This window comes from Phymastichus coffea, unplaced genomic scaffold, assembly GCF_024137745.1.
Source record: "Phymastichus coffea isolate CEN01 unplaced genomic scaffold, Cenicafe_Pcof_1.1 PCOF00008, whole genome shotgun sequence".
Classification (NCBI taxonomy): Eukaryota; Metazoa; Arthropoda; class Insecta; order Hymenoptera; family Eulophidae; genus Phymastichus; species Phymastichus coffea.
This window is the reverse complement of record NW_026706819.1, coordinates 8616750-8634395: the sequence shown is the minus strand read 5'-3', so window position 1 is coordinate 8634395 and position 17646 is coordinate 8616750. Positions and strand designations below refer to the sequence as shown.

The window sequence follows — 17646 nt, the reverse complement described above, 5'->3', positions numbered from 1 at the left end:
AACTTTAAAAGTTCTATTGAAATACATAATTATTTATTAATAATTTATTGATAGATATAATAAATAATTCAGTGACTTGACTTAATAAATCTACATTTTTTAATAACTTAACTTTACTTCCCTGTGCGATTTATTATCCTACTAGTCAATAAAGTAAATACAAGAATGGACAAAAATTTCACCTAAATTCTGCTTGAAAATCCATGTGGATTGACCAAGAAATCCACCTGGATTCTGCTTGAAGATCCATATGGATTGTCGAAGAAATCCATCTGGATTATTTAATAAGCCATTTAGAATAAACCCGGAAATCCACCTGGATTCTGCTTGAAAATCTATGTGGATTGTCCAAGAAATCCATCTGGATTATTTAAAAAGCCATCTGAAATGAACGTGGAAATTTACCTGGATTTTACGTGAAAATCTATATGGATTGTCCGGGAAATCCACCTGGATTCTGCGTGAAAATCCATATGGATTGTCTAAGAAATCTATCTGGGTTCTGTTTAAAAATCCATATGGAATGAATGTGGAAATCCATCTGGATTCTAATTAAAAATCCATCTAGAATGAACGTGGAAATCCATTCGGGAATTCCACGTAAAATCCATGTGGAATCCACGTGGAAATCCAACTGGATATTATGCTTCAAATCCACACTGGATTTCTAGCTGGATTTATGCAATAAAAAATCCATTATGTTTAAAAATCCATCTGTAATAAACGAGGAAATCCACTTGTATTCCGAGTGAACATCTATATGGATTGTCCGAGAAATCCATCTGGATTCTAATTAAAAATCCATCTAGAATGAACGTGGAAATCCATTCGGGAATTCCACGTAAAATCCATGTGGAATCCACGTGGAAGTCCAACTGGATATTATGCTTCAAATCCACACTGGATTTCCAGCTGGATTTTTGCAATAAAAAATCCACCTGGATTCCATATGGATTTCCAGGCTTTGATATGCTTTGATTCGCCTTTACGTTTGATGATTTCATTTCAGTGTCTTCTTTCCAACCGAGTTGAACTCACCTTAAGTGACTTGACTTGTAACACTTGATCTATCTTGAGTATGTATAACTTAATGCCTAATCCGCCTAATACCCTGGACGAAGTCGGATTAAGACTTAAGCCTTTATGGGATCGGAAAAGTTCGCGTGAGCGCCGTCTCGTGGTCAAAGGCGCAAATCGTGAGACTAGGCTCTTCTGCTACCATCCTCACGTAAACAGATAGGAAAGCTGTGAAACTTACAGATTATTAAAAACTCATAATTATTTTACTCGTTACTTAGTGTCACAATCGATTAGAATTTGAATAAATAATTTAATATTAAAGTTTTGAAATGGAATTACAAAAGAAAGCTAGAATTTTTTGCTGTGTTAAAAATTGCAACTCTCGAGCTTGCACGGATAGCTCACTGAGTTTTCATTCTCTACCTTCGCCTGCAAAATATGTTCATAGAAAAAATTTATTTGGAAATATTGAAAAGTGTAATCTTCGATATTTATGGATTAAATCATTATAAATAACAGGGGAGGTTAAACACACCTGGCAAGTGTGCTTCAAACATTTTGTACCTGAAGATTATTTCAGAATAACTGGTAAATTAAATAATACGTTGTTTGTACAAAACTTTTTTGTAATATGATGGCATTTGTGATTTGTAAATTTATTTAAGGATCAAAGAGGCTTTTGAAACAAACAGCTATACCCTCGTTGAAGAAACAAACAGTATTCCCTCGTTGAATTTAGCAATTGATATGCAATCAAAATTGAAAAGAAAAGAACGAGAAGAGAGACTTAATTATAGAAACTCAAAATTAATGAAAGTAACTGATAGCAACGAATTTAACAATATAGAAAAAGAAAACGCAGGTGACGCGACTAATATATTACAGAAGATAATAAATAATGAAATTCAAGATTCTATTGATATTCGTGTTGCTAAAAATACGCGCTCTCCGATGAAACCGAAAATGCTAGACGCAAGCATTCAAACTGATCCACAGATGATCAGAATTACAGTAACTGTCAATGCGATTGAAAATAAAGATGCCCAAAATCAAGCACCAGAGCTTTCTAATACTCCAATAAATTCTTCATTGGCCTTCATTGATTTCATACAAACTGATTCCGAAATGAGCACGTTAACGGGCATATTCAACTTGTCAACATTGAATGATCTAGTTGAATTAGTAGATTTAGTGCACATTGGCAAAAACAAGAATAGTAAATTATCTACAAAAGAAAAAATAATTGTGACAATGATGAAATTGAAGCAAAATGTTGGTTATGCATTTTTAGGTGCTATTTTCAAAAAATGCATTTTTAGGTGCTATTTTCAAAAAATGCATTTTTAGGTGCTATTTTCAAAAAATGCAAATCAAGAACTTTGATAAATATTGTTAATTCAACTATTAACATATTAAGTGTAATTCTTCAGCACGCAATCGTATGTCCTTCAAAAAATGAAATATTAAAAAATATTTCAGCTTGTTGTGAACAATTTAAGAATGTTAGAACAGTTATAGATTGCACAGAGATCGCCATACACATTCCACAAAAGCTCTGCTGTCAAATTCATACATATTCACACTATAAATCTCAATGCACGTCAAAATTTATGACAGCTGTGACACCAGGTGGTTTAATAAGTTTTGTAAGCAAAGTCTACGAAGGAAAAGTTTCCGATTCCAGTATTTTTGGGCCGATCTTTTCGATAAAAAGGATGCTCGTATGTTTGACCGAGGATTTTTAGTCGATGATTTGTGTGAACAAAAAGATATTATTTTAATTATACCCCCTTTTTTAAAAGACAAGGTGCAATTCACAAGAAAAGAGGCCTTAGAAAATGCAACTATTGCTTGCGCGCGCGTGCATGTTGAACGCGGTAATCAACGAATAAAGGAATTCAAAGTGTTAGGTGAAAAAATGCCTAGTGCACTTTTTCCAAGAGTTAAAAAAAATTTTATAATTGCATGCGGATTGGTAAATTAAGGAGCACCTATATTTAAAGATGAAAAATTTTTGTAAGATAAAGCAAAATAAATATATTTAACAAATATTTGGTAAGCTATTTATTAATGTAATGTAGTACAAAGAAAAGCGATATTCGATTGTAAATCAATTTATTCAATCTTCGAGTTACACAAATTTTCTTTTAAACATACACAATGAATCATATTTTCAAAATATGCACGCTTGAGATTAACCAACAATTTGATAACAAATTCGTCATCTAAATTTACTCTTATCGTTTCCAAAGTATTGTCTAAAGAAGAATAAATAATAAAATCAGTTGACTTAACATTTAGTAAAACCATTCCCAGTTGTACTTAGCTATAATAAAAATGTTTCTTTTTTAATTGATAAACTTCTTCTGATTTCTTGAAACAATTAAGTTTAGGCAATAGTTCCTTGGCCGTTACATTTTTACCTTCGACTGGGCACTTGATTTCTAACAATATTATAGGTTGATTATTTTCCAAGATGACTCCATCAGGTGAATATCCAAGTCAAGGATTAGTTTGAGGAGCGACTAAGCCACACGTTGATACTTCCATTTGGTTGTAGGATTCATAAGCTTTTAAAGCTTTGGATTCAGTCACAGTACCATATTTCATTACTGCCGTTGAAACATTTTTTGAGTATATTATAATATATTTTATTTTCCTTCGAAATATTACTAATCTCATATATAAACAATGGTTAAGGAAAATCCTTCATGTAATTAAAACAACACTCTTGAAATTTCAACGTTTCGCCATAAATTCATGGCCTCTTCAGGAAAACTTTATTAAAAAAATTATGAACAATTAAAAACTTTTTTTTAAACAAATCGACATGATCATAACACTACAGTACACATCTAACAATAATAATAAAATCATTCGTACTCACAACTATAGAAAACCTAAGTCATAGTAATGTTAATTAATAAAATATTTTTACTATTCAGAAACAAACCGAAAAGTCAGAGATATAAAATAAACTGTGAATTTCAAAGTGGTACAACTGTCTATATACTAGAAATGTCAATATAGTAAGCAATTAAACAACCAATCAGAGTCAAGCACGAAACGGAGATGCCCGAACAATTCGAATCACACAAATAAAATTCAATGACAAGAGCGCATCTCTTTTACAACATTTACAATCCGACAGTATTGTTTATTGAGAAGCTTCACATCTTCTTTTCTGTTAATCGTGTTATCACTAATATTAATATTAATCATCTCAGATGTAATTCTTTTTTTGTAATTTGATTCTCTATCCAAAATAACTGTGTTTTCCCAATCAAATTCATGGTTAGGAAAATTCTCTATGTGAGAAGATACTGGTAACTTATTTTTTCCTATTGAATCTTTATGTTCTTTAATTCTCTTTTTTAAACTACGTTTTGTTTCCCCCACATAATTCGCAGGGCATGATTTACAATTGAATTTGTAAACGACTCCAGTTTTATCCCACTTTGACAATTTGTCCTTGCCTAGTTTAATTATATTATTGAGTTTTTTGCTTAAAATAGGAACACATGTGATTTTAAATTTCTTAAAGATAGAATTACAATTATAATAAAAATTCTCACATAACGGCAGTGGTAGTATAGTGTCTTGATTATATTGTTTATTATTGTGAACTGATTCAATAATACCTTTGATTTGTTTGTATCTATGTTGTCTTAGTCTACGATTGATATTTGAGTTTATGAATTTAATCGGATAATTATTTTGTAATAATGTTTTTTTTAATTGTTCAATATTAGCATCATGAAAGGTCGGATCTGATAAACGTACTGCTCTATCAACTAAATTAGAAATAATATTTTTCTTCTGTTGAATAGTGTGATTAGAATTGTAATTCAATAGTCTGCCTGCCGAAAGTGGTTTCTGATACCAATTAGTATAAATAGAATTGTGATTTCGGTAGATAGTTACATCAAGAAAATTTATACTGTTGTTTTGTTCTATTTCATAAGTGAATTTTAAATGTCTGTTATAGCTGTTAAAAATGTCTAATACTGATTGTACATGTTCTTTTTTTATACACAAAATTGTATCGTCAACATAACGGTAATAAAAAATTGGAACACAGTCAAAATCCTTTTTAAGTTGATCCAAACAATAAATTTCTAAGTCATCCATGACTAAATCTGCAAATAATGGCGATATTGGGGATCCCATTGGAGAACCAAACATCTGTTTATATATTTTATTATTAAAACAAAAATAAGTATTATCAAATATGAATTTGGTAATATCAATTATTGTATTGAATGGAATTTTTGAGTGTGATTTTTATCTATTGTAACGTTTATCTAAACTTTTGATAACCAAATCACAGGGAATGTTCGTAAAAAGAGAACTTACATCGAGCGAAAATAAATTATAATCATCCGGAATATATATTTTTTTAATGTTATCTATCAATGAAAAACTATTTTTAATATATGATTTGGGTGGTTCAATACATTTTCTCAGATTTTTATCTAATACTTTTGAAAGAAAATAAGTAGGGCTATTTATTAGTGAAATAACTGGTCTAAGTGGGCAACCACTTTTATGTATTTTAGGTAATCCATACGCTCTCGCTAAAAATGTATTAGTTTGTGTGAGATTGATTCTATTATATCTCTGATCCAAGAATTCTTCCTCATTTAATTGTGATAATATCTGATAAACCTTTGATTGAAGATTTTTTAACGGATTTTTTTCAACTATTTTATATGTATCTTTATCAGCCAACAATAATTCCATATTTTTCATGTAATCATCCTTATTTAAACATACCGAAACATTACCCTTATCTGATCGTGTGAAAAATAAATTCTTATTATTTTTTAAAAATTCTTGAGTTTTTTTGTAATCTTTAGTAATTTTTTTCTCGTATGTACTAATATGATTTGTTTGTCTACAAGCTAATTCAATGTTTTTAATTAAAATGTTTCTCATTTTTGGAATGTTTTTTGGTTCTATGTCTATGTTTTCATCTATTGTCAAATCAGAATTATTATTTCTTTTACTGAATTTACTAACTGCATATTCGAAATTTTTTATACTGTTTATAATGTCTTTTTCCGATAATCTATTTTTCAAATTTTTTGAGTAAAAATATTTTAGAGCCTTATTATTCCAATCTGGTGCTTTATTACTAATATGCGTATATATGCCATAACATCTTGAGCCAGTAATTCTGAATTGTCTCTCAAACTTCCAATTTTTTCTGCAATTTTTACTCTTAACACATATTTCCAAAGGATCTTTGTTTAATCTTGTTAAAAATAACTGGCAACATGGACTTAATGATTTCACTCAAACTTCAGACAATTTTTCAAGATATAAAGACTCATTGTCATAAATAATACATAGTTGTCCAGCAAGTTTATTGTGTTCAATATTAATCGTAGGTTTTTGAAGGTTCAAAAGAGCATGACGCCCAACTCTAAATCATGTCAACTAAAATGTTAATGATTTTTAACAACAGAAAGAGAAAATAGTTTTGTCTGAAAAATTATTGTAAATATGTATCAAAAATCTAAAAAATATTATCACATAGTAAAGTCAATTGATCATCCATTAAAAATAATACAAAAATAATTGAAACATTCGAGTGTAAAATGCTCTTACATTAGGTCTATAAAAAAAGTTCATCAAATTATTTCCAATATAACAATTAACGGCACAAAAACTATCATACTAGCTTACATGTGTTTGCCCAGAGCAGACTGCTTATTTGCAAAAAACTTTTCCTTTATCTTTGCTTGTACTTCATCACTTATCTCTATTTTCTTAGCTTTTGATAGAAGCTCAGCAAAACATTGATGTTCTTCCAATGGTCAGGGTTCATAATTTTTTAACAATTCTTGGTAAGGCGTTTTCCAGTAACACTCAACATCTGTACAAGAAAATAATTCTATTTTTTCAATATCATTCCTGCGAATATATTTTAGTTTGATTAATAGTAGTAGCAATAATTATGAAAAAGCACACACCACAATTTTACTTACTCTTTAACCTGTTTACCGAGCGGGACGTATAAATACGTCAAAAGTAAACAATATCGGGTACGGGTAGGACATATGAATACGTCCTCAATATTTATATTGCGCCCTGGAACGGGCGGGACGTATATTTTACTACTACTATGGTAATACGTCATTCATACACGTCTTAGTGGAAAAGGACGCGCCCGTTATATGTTGCGTAATTAGAAAGGGATTTCCCCGGTTAACAATTTAAGATAAAACAATAAACACATAATGTGCTTACACTTTTCACTTTGTCCAGCAGGACAAGTGCAAGTCATATTTATAACTTTGCCAAATTCACAAATTTTTCCTCTTATTTCATGAAATTTTTTTTCATACCAACTCCTCTCAGACAAAATGCAAGTACCGTATACTTTGTATTATCTACTCTCCCATATTTTAAGATGTGCTTAGTATCGAAGAGTCGTTTACCTTCAATAAAATTACGAGAAGCTTCAGTACAATTGCCAAAAAGCAACAATTCATCGTGGCTAAGCAACATTAATTCGAAATTTGTTGTGATTAACCTTCAAAACAACTTAAAATATTACATTTATTGTCCTCGTATTTTTTGACTAGATAAAATGGAGTATATTGTCATTGGATTTGCCAGCCTAGTCTCACGGTTTGCGCCATTGTCCGCGAGATGGCGCTCACGCGAACTTTCCCGATCCCAATAGATCTATTAAGCTAATAGGAAACGAAATGACGTAAACGGCGAATAAAATTAAGGAAGTTTAATCAATAAAAACTCCAAGTCTTTTTCGGGCCAAAAGACTCACGCAAGCGATAGGATTCACAATTATAAATAATAATTCGGTGAGAGAGAGATAGAGAGAGAGAGAGAGAGAGAGAGAGAGAGAGAGAGAGAGAGAGAGAGAATTTGAAAATTGCCGCGAAATTTAACGCGCGGCGCGAATACAAAAAATACGATTACGATTGACAAAATACTTTCGAAAGTATTTTGTCGCGCAATAATTAAGGGAGGTGCACCTACCCTGCGGTGCAATTACGGTAATCAGCCGTAATTGTTGAAGCGAAGTTTAAAGATGCTCCTCGGATCAGTCAGCTGCACTGCCTCGATGCTAATATCTGCTGCTGCTTGCTGCTGCTGAAATGCTACTGCTGCTGCTGCTATAAGGTTGCTGCTACTCAGCTTCCTCGCTACACTCGCACGTATTATTAAATCCCAGGCAAACTTTATAAAAACGGCGAAACAGAGTGCAAAACAAGTTGGCGGTATTCTCGCGAAAACAGCTGAGGCTTAACTGCCTATTTTCAAACTTTCGCGCGCCCTCTCTCTCTTAGTCGTTCCAACTAACATCGCGAGTAAACGAATCGCGAACGGATCGATTAATCGAATCGACTACCGTTGCAATTTCATATATGCAACTAAAATTTACAACTCTATGAATGATGATTAATCACATGTTTAATTCACTATATACATACATTTTAGCATTCATATACATCGTTTAATTTTTAAGTTTATATACATAATTTATCACATTTAGGTGTAATTTAATTACTGTATTTTTGTTGTACTGATTCGACCTTAATTATAATAACATAATATACCTTATGTCAAAGTCAACTCAAGACATTATAATTTTTTTATAATTCTAGCAATGGCAATGGTTATCTTAAAAAACACTTACGCCTCCTTCTCTAAAGTTCAACTTTTTTCTAACTGAATAGCTTCTCAACAACTATCTTGGGCTTTCAGTTACTAAACCTACCACACCCTTGTGCCATTTCAATACTGATGCATTTATAGTCCAGTAAAAATAGGCCTGAAATGTTTTTGTCACGGAAGTGGATGCATTTTTATATTTATATATGGTAAATTGAGGTCGAAAAAGACGATTCTGAAATTTGCAGAGTTCTAGGTCCAGGGGTTCTATGAGAAAATCACGTTTGAAACTTGTTTTCGCCTGTATCTCGCGAACGGCTGAACATACGACTAAATAACATGCACCAATCGAAAGAGCGTGAAATTTTACATCAGAAACATTGTTTCTGATGTACCCGACATCGATGAGTGGAAAATGTTGGGATAAAAAATAAATAAGAAACTTTACGTGAATAAGGTAGAAGGGGAAAGCTGGGGAAGGCGCAGTATAGTTTCGCTCTCCTCCGCCGCCCCTCCAAGCGTGCGCAGACAATCGACGATACTCGCTAATCGTGGGCCTCTAGCAGCCGGAGAGGAGAAACGTGCATGTACGCGCGCTTGAATTCATTTTCGATATTTGGTGGCCGGCGATGGAGCGGTGGTCGGAAACAAGTCTTATTATGATCTTTTAGGATTCTCTCTTTGCAACTAATCTGAAAAATACTCTTATCACAAGTACTTAAACGAATTAGTTCAACGTAAGCCCCACCTCTTCTTAATGAACATATGTAACATCCATATCACTCAAATGACATGTGACGATAGCCGAGGTACCTAAAGCATACCATCACTTTTTATTTTCGTGGTAGCGGGTTCGAATCCCATTGAACATACTTTTTTTAAGCATTTTTTTTCTGTACATCCCTTTGATGGTATACTTATATTTTATGTTTTAATTTTTGAAAAAAAATTACTTAAAAAGTTGTATTTCCATATTTAGCTGACTTGTACCTAAAAATTACTACAAAATTACATTTGCAATGTTTACTTAATTATCGTATATTGCTATTTTTGGATAAAAGACAAATTTCATTATATTTTCGGCTTAAATACTTGGTAAGTGTATAATAATCAAATTTATGATACAACATGCGATGAATATCTATTTCTTCGCAAGAGAGTGATTGATTATAGTAAGCTAAGTTGCACACAATTGGACAGGGGCTTTTCATGTCGCTCATAAAATTTTTAGTTCTTCCAATGTCGTAAATATTGTGAGATGATATTCTAATTATATTGAAAGACGTGAGAATTATATTAAATAATTTAGAGCGCCAGAAAATGTTGATTTATGAAAATGCATACTTCCCGTGTAATTACATAAAAAATGTATTTCTGTGTTGTGTTATTATTTTATTTAAACCTAATTAAAACCGAGATTCCAAATAATGGTGATTCAACTTCATAAAAGACAAAAAAATTTTGAAATGAAAATTTGTAACCGATGAAGGTTACTTCTTTTTCCATCGGTTCCATCCACTTTAAAATAACGTAAACTGCGCAGTGATATATCCAAATGAACTGTCACCAAATGTTTATACATTTGAAAGTCATACTATATTTACCTCTTTATTCACATATACAATGTCACCAATGGTTTATATATGCTTAATATTTGGATTTCTTCATTCGCAATCGATGATTTGAGCTTCAGAACGATTCCTATCAAAGATCAGTATCGTTCTGCTTCTCATGTATGCCACCACGGCAATCGATAAAATCTATAAGAAAGATTTCATTTAAAAATAATTCTTCAAAACCAGTGTTGAGTTTTGTGTAATTCAGTTTCTGTTGTGCTAATAGGATTATCGCAGTAAGTAGAACAGGTTTATTTTTTTATACGTATGCATATAAGAAGTTTCCAAGCGAAAATGATAAAAATAATTTACAATCTGAATTTGTATTAGCATTAAATGACAGTTTTAGTTGGTATATTTTACCGGGCAACACGTCAGAAAATATTATGATAAATTGTGGCATGTCTTCGAGTATAGCAATATCTGTTACTAAACCTAATATATTCCAACTTGAATCTAATTCTAAAGGTTACTCTCAGCATCATGAATATTTACCTAGAAGTCATGGTAACAAAACAAAAATTTCTGAATATAAAATAAACATTGATTTTCTACCGATTGAAAAGATCGCTCTGAATACATCAGACCTATAACTTCCTGTACTTACATCTAAGTCCATTGATATGTCTGATATATTACATTCTGGAAAAAAGATAGAAGATGTCACGAAAGAGCTGGAAATCTATACATCAAATCGGCACTATCGCACATGGTTAAGTACTGGTCACAGTACTTTTCATTATACTATGTATACTATTGCCACAATTGCAATACTTTGTATTTTATTTAAGCTTCGAGTATTCCATTGTATTTGTAAAAATTGTGTATGTGCTTCTAAAGAGTGCGTACTTAGATTATGTCCAAATTGTTTTGCATTCTGTGAAAGATTTATCGAAACCCCGGCAGAATCGTCCACCCAAAGAGAGGAAGACAATGTAACTACTGCCCGATCCGAAAATGTTCAATCAGTAGTTCGCTATAATCAAGTTAGTCTACCATCCTCAGAGAATAACAATTAATTTAACGTATGTTTTATAAAAGAATAAACATTTCTGATCAATACTCATTTCAGAGTTATTCATTATTTCTGATCAATACATTTTCAGAGTTATTCATTATTTCAATAAGAGCAAACTACCTTTATATTAGTTATGTTAGTTATATTTTAGATTTCATATGCCATAAGATTCTTTGCTATAAATATTTCGTCAAATCTCATTTATCGTAGATTTATTACAGAATGTATAATAATTTTTAGTTTTCTTTAACAATGGAAGATGGAACCACGTGCACTATCTGTGGCGAACCCCTAGAAAATAATATAGATACAATCGTACAAGTGCATTGTCGGGGTTTAAAAACTTTTATAGATAAAAGTAAAAGTAGAGAAGATGAAAAACACATACTATGGGAAGGGAAAGAAAGTGTCAATTTTCACGAAAGCTATAGAAAACGTTATTCTGCGTTGAAATCGACGAGTAAAAGAAAAAGAGAATCTTCCATACCTTCCTTATATTCACCCACAGCTTCTAACGATTCAAATGATTTTAATTTTGATGGATATTGCTTTATTTGCAATAAATTATTAGACCGTTATCACAAAAAAGTTTCTACTTTACAACATTTATATACTTACCAGCATATTTTAAAAGTAGCTTCTACAAAAAATGATGAACTTGGTGGAGCAGTATCGAATCGACTTCTTACACGTCCTTTAAGGAAAAATTCTTTCAATACCATTATGTGTGTTATATTAATTTCTGGCGTAAACCTTCGGAAGTATCGTTAGAAGAAGAACATTCAGAACAAGTAACCGATCCATATGACGAAGAACCCGTACCTTCTAATGTTGACATTGAAAGAGATCGTGTAATTGATGATATACCCCACACAGCATGAAAGATTTCAAGATGAATCTTTCATGGAATATTTCACTGAAATATTTTTAAAAACTTTCTGAAATATTATATTAACATTTCAAAATATTTCCACAAAAATATTTTCAAAAAATGTTTCAACAAGTTCATAGAAATGTTCCGAGAAATATTATTTGAAAATATTTCAGAAATATTTCAAGAAACCTTGCCAAAATCTTTCGCGAAATAATGATTGAAACATTGCACATAATATTTCAGTGAAACGTTTCTGAAATGTTTCCGAAATATATACCAAGAATATTGCATTTAGCTTGGACGAAAGATTTTACGAAATATTTCAGAAATATTTCCGAAATAAAATGTGAATGCTTTTTTGAAACCTTCCAGAAATATTTCAAGAAACCTGGCCAAAATCTTTCGCGAAATAATGATTGAAACATTGCACGTAATATTTCACTGAAACGTTTCTGAAATGTTTTAGTAATGTATCTAGAGAACTTTGCTTGCGTTCAAGAATCATTTCGATATACAAGGACATTTTATTTTCCCTTCATGGAAGATCTCACAAAATCATACAGAAAAATATGTTTAAAAATTTTAGCATCCACATACATACATTCATACAAATATTACAATAACTATTAATAAAGAGAACATAACCGATATTTTTTTTTAATAGGATTAAGTATGTTTTTGCGATGTCAACATCAATATACCAACTGATTATCTTGCAAATTCAATAACATTAGCTGCTTGTTTACTTCTTTCGACGGATTCGTATTCTATTTCAAAAATATACATTCATATTTTATATGAGTAATATTTCTGAAATCTTTCGCGTAAGCGAAATGCAATGTTCTCTGTATACATTTCCAAAATATTTCAGAAATAATCAACTGAAGTATTATGTACAATGTTTCAATTATCATTTCACGAAATATTTCGGCCACGTTTATTGAAATATTTCTGTAAGGTTTCGGCTAAGGATTTACATTTTATTTGAGTAATATTTCTTAAATGTTTTGTGGAAGCAAAATACAATATTTTACTCGGTAAAAGGTATCATTTGGCCCTGTCGGAGTCTAATTTTAATTGAGCAATTCAAAGTAATTCAATCACAAAGTTAAGTAAGCCTACGAACAATATTATGAAAAAGAAAGATTCTGTAGGTTATCGCACGTATTCTTTAAAGTACAAAGATCTAAAGAACGATAAAGTTGAGCCAGCGCACGAAAAAACGGCTCTTCCATAGCAAAGAGTGGAGGGGATGGCTCCGATCAAAAAGCAAAAAGTGATTCGGCTACTACAAATTCGTTGCGTGCTCTCGCTTTATAGTCAGCCAAATTTGACGTTTTTTTTAAATTTGATGTAGTTTAATTTAATTAATTTAATTAATTTTTTAAATTTAATTGAATTATGTCATTACTTTTACAATAATCACATAGAAAAAATATAATATTTTTTTAACAATAAATATGAATTTATTTAAAAGTATACATTAAAATAAACATATGTATAAAATACTGGCCTTCTCGAGAGTCGCTACGCGGCTCTCCCAAAGGCTCTGGGTCAGCGGTTTTTCCTAGTTCGATGTTTTCTGTCTCCTTAATTTTTCCTCCTTGTATTTTTCAATTCTAAACAACTTTTGTCCTGTTTTTTTTGAAAAACTATAGATTTTCGAGATAATGAGCAAAATGTGGCGCAAAAAGTTGCGTTCCCAAGGTACGGAAGACGAAAATAGCATGTTTGACAATTTTTTACTTCCTGTAACGTCTCTCGTAGAATCGATTGCATAAGACCGCAAGCTAGACAGCAAATTAACCACTCTACAACGTACTGTACTTCGTACATATTTGTGTTTTAATGTATATTTAACGAGTAAAACTAATATAATTAAAAAAAAATTTGTCGATTAAGTCGATTTTTTGACTTTTCAAGTTTTAAACTCTTATACAATAAATAGCTCCTGGCCGATTAGAGCCGCAAGCTGGAATATCATTCTATATAGCATTTTTGAACGATTCCAACAATAAAAGTCCACCAAACTCGTACATCCATGATTGGCCCGATTTTGAGCTAATTCGGACTAGACTGTTACGTAGCAACAAGTATAAATCATAAAATTTGTTCGATTGAGTCAAAATAATTTCAAAGGACGAACCAGCTCTAACTTATTCCGTCAACTAATCTTCAGAAAACCTTTTATGACATATTTTTTGCAAATATTTTTGAAATATTGCATAAATATTTCAGAAGCAAAAATGTACTCATTTCGGATTTGTTAATTAGTTCGGATGTGTTAATCTGACAAAATTATTCAGTAAAATATTACTGTATAATAAGATACAATCAAATCCCAAGAATGCTATAACCTGCGAGTTCTACGCGCCAAATGGGATCGGGCCAAACTAATCAAATCCAAAGTACATTACCTGCCAGTCTTGCGCGCTCCAAGCTTCAAACCCCGAGTGCCTTTGTACTCTGCGTGTTTAACGCGCCAAAGGAATTGATTACAAACGTCAATTCTTGAAAGAACTATTACTAATATGTACTAGCAATAATATATTCATCAGTGACGATTCCTGAAATAAATACATTATAGCAGTGTATGAAAGAAAAAAAAATGTTTTTCTTGTGATCAAAAAACCAAGCGACGTATGCTTTCTCAAAGATCGATTAATTATTTTTTTTCTAGTTTTAGAATAAAAATATACGACTTTTGGTTAAACTAGTGAGTTTCTTCGATATCCTTATAAATGATATTAAAAGAGCTTTAAAATGAGCTACTAGTAATGAATTTGAAGTCACTAGGCCGACGAATGTAGAGCATCCCACTCCCGAAAAATAGTTGCTTATAGTCCAGTGGAATTAGAATTGGTGATGGATGTAACGCCCAAGTGCGATTTTTTTTGTTCAATATGTCCGGAATATCACCCTGATTAATAACACAGACCGACAAAATTTCAAAAATGGAAAAACCCAGAAACCAGACAGTACGTTCCCAAAGGTTTTTGATGCGCTGAAACCGAATCTGACCTCAGAATTGCTCCATCACCCTGGGTTTTCGAGAAAACCTAACCTAAATGTTCAAAAAACACGATTTTTCACTATATTTCGCGTAGTATTACGTCGTAAGCCAATTTTATTTTAAAAAACGAATAATGCTATCTCAAAGTACTACTCTTACCCTTCAAAACCCTTTTTTCAGATTTAAAAAATCTTTTTTTTTCCATCGAGATATCGTAGATTGAATTTGAGTGATTTAGCGATTTAGTTACAGCACGAAATAGTGGCGAATTTCCGAATAAGGAGTTATAATGTAATTATATGTTTTTTGGGTCACTGAATCCAAATTTAACGTTAGAATGACTCTATAATCTCAATTCCCTTAACCCTAGAGCCCCATAACCTGCGACGTTGTAACCCCTGACCGACGTACTCCAAAGTCCTTAACTCTCGAGCCCTTTAACCTGCTGCGGTATAACCCCCGACCCTCACACCCCAATTTCCTTAACCCTCGAGCCCTTTAACCTACGAAGCTATAACCCCCGGCCCTATCGAGGGTTAAAGAAATTCGGGTTTGGTGGACAGGGAATACCGCTGGGTCAATGGAACAACGATAGACGTCATTTCTGCGGTAAAAGAAGGTAGAAGAATTTGTGTTTGTGATAGGAAAATTCATATCCAACTTAATTATACAAGTACAATTTACGTTTACATTCAAGTGTCTATAACTTGCGAAATCGATCAGCTAGGATTTTTAATCTTACATTTTTCTGGTCTACTAACGATGAAGAAAGTATCTACATTAGCAGATATCGGATTCACTTAGGGCCTACATTTCCTTACTTGAGGATAACCGTGTATGACATTGCTCAAAAACTACAAATTTTTGTGCTTCGTTCTTCATCCGTGTTAGGGATCGTGTTTGAGCGGCAGGCTAACGGATAAGTCACTGGAATTGAATTTTTGGTATTATTTCACGTACAACACTGCGTGCAGTACTTTCATTGATTTTTATTATAACTTCATTTTTCAGAAATTTTATCATTACCCCATTCCGGTATTAGAATAAGTTTATAATATTATTCGTGATTTCCAATTAACTTATAAGTTATTGAAAATGTCGGCATGTAGAATTCCATGCAAAGGAAAAATCGATTCCTTTTGTAATATCTGCGGTAAATTTGAGGTAGCTCGACTTCGTCGATCAATCACTGATATCATTAAACATCAGTTTGAAGAATGTTACGAGACACCTATGAAGAATTTAGACAAACCATGGGTTCCTAAATATATTTGTGAAGACTGTCGCCGAAGTTTGAAAAACTGGAATAAAACTAAAACCGAAGTTGTTCTCCAACCAACAATATGGCGTGAACCTAAAAATCACCATGATGACTGTTACTTTTGTAAATGTGATACTTTAGGTTTTAATCATAATAACAAAGCTTCTCTCCTTTATCCGAACGTTTCTAGTGTAACAGCAGCTCAGTATGGAAAAATAGAAAGAAAAAAAAATTCTGATTCTGAGCCAAAAAAACTTCAACCAATAGAAGTTCCGGTAACAGACAAAAGCAGCAGTAGTGATGAAGAAGATTTTTCTGACTCAGAAAAGCCCAAACTTTTCGACCAAAATTCTTTGGATGATCTGATCCGTGATTTGAATCTTCCGAAAGATTCTTCAGAACTCTTAGCTTCAAGACTAAAAGAAAGAAATCTTTTATTACCTGAGACAAAAGTTTCTATTTACAGGAAGAGAGATATTAAATTTCGGCCATATTTTACTTGCGTGGATAACCTTGTTTACTGCAACGATATAAAGCATCTCATAAGTTTATATAGAGTGCAAGGAGGTTATAATCCAGAGAACTGGCGACTCTTCATGGATGCATCTGTACAAAGTCTCAAGGCAGTACTTCTGCACAATGGGAATGAGTATGCAGCTATTCCCATTGCTCATTCCACTGTGATGAAAGAGTCTCACGATAACTTTCGATTCCTTCTTGAGAAAATCAATTACAATGAACACAAATGGCTCGTTTGTGGCGATTTCAAGATGATCAATATACTAGTTGGCTTGCAATCTGGAAATACGAAGCACCCCTGTTTTTTGTGTCTCTGGGACAGTCGTGCACGAGAAGAACATTGGGTTCGGAAAGAATGGACGAAAAGAATCGGAATGGTTGTTGGATCACACAATGTCGTCCATGAGAACCTTGTTGATACTAAACATATCTTGTTACCTCCACTCCATATAAAACTAGGCTTGATGAAGCAATTCGTCAAGGAACTAGATAAGGAGGGCGAATGTTACAAGTATCTTAAGGGCAAATTTCCTAAATTGTCTGAAGCGAAAATTAAGGAAGGCATATTTGTTGGGTCAGACATTCGAGCACTTATGAAAGATGATGAATTCCTCTTGACAATGACGACTAATGAGAGAAATGCTTGGATAAGTTTCAAAAGTGTCACCGAGAATTTTC

The 17646-nt window shown here is 32.3% G+C and overlaps 1 pseudogene; it reads left to right on the top strand.

The window, feature by feature from the left end:
• Positions 1–1983: 1983 nt before the first annotated feature.
• LOC131670586 (uncharacterized) lies at positions 1984–12182 on the top strand (annotated as a pseudogene).
• Positions 12183–17646: the final 5464 nt, after the last annotated feature.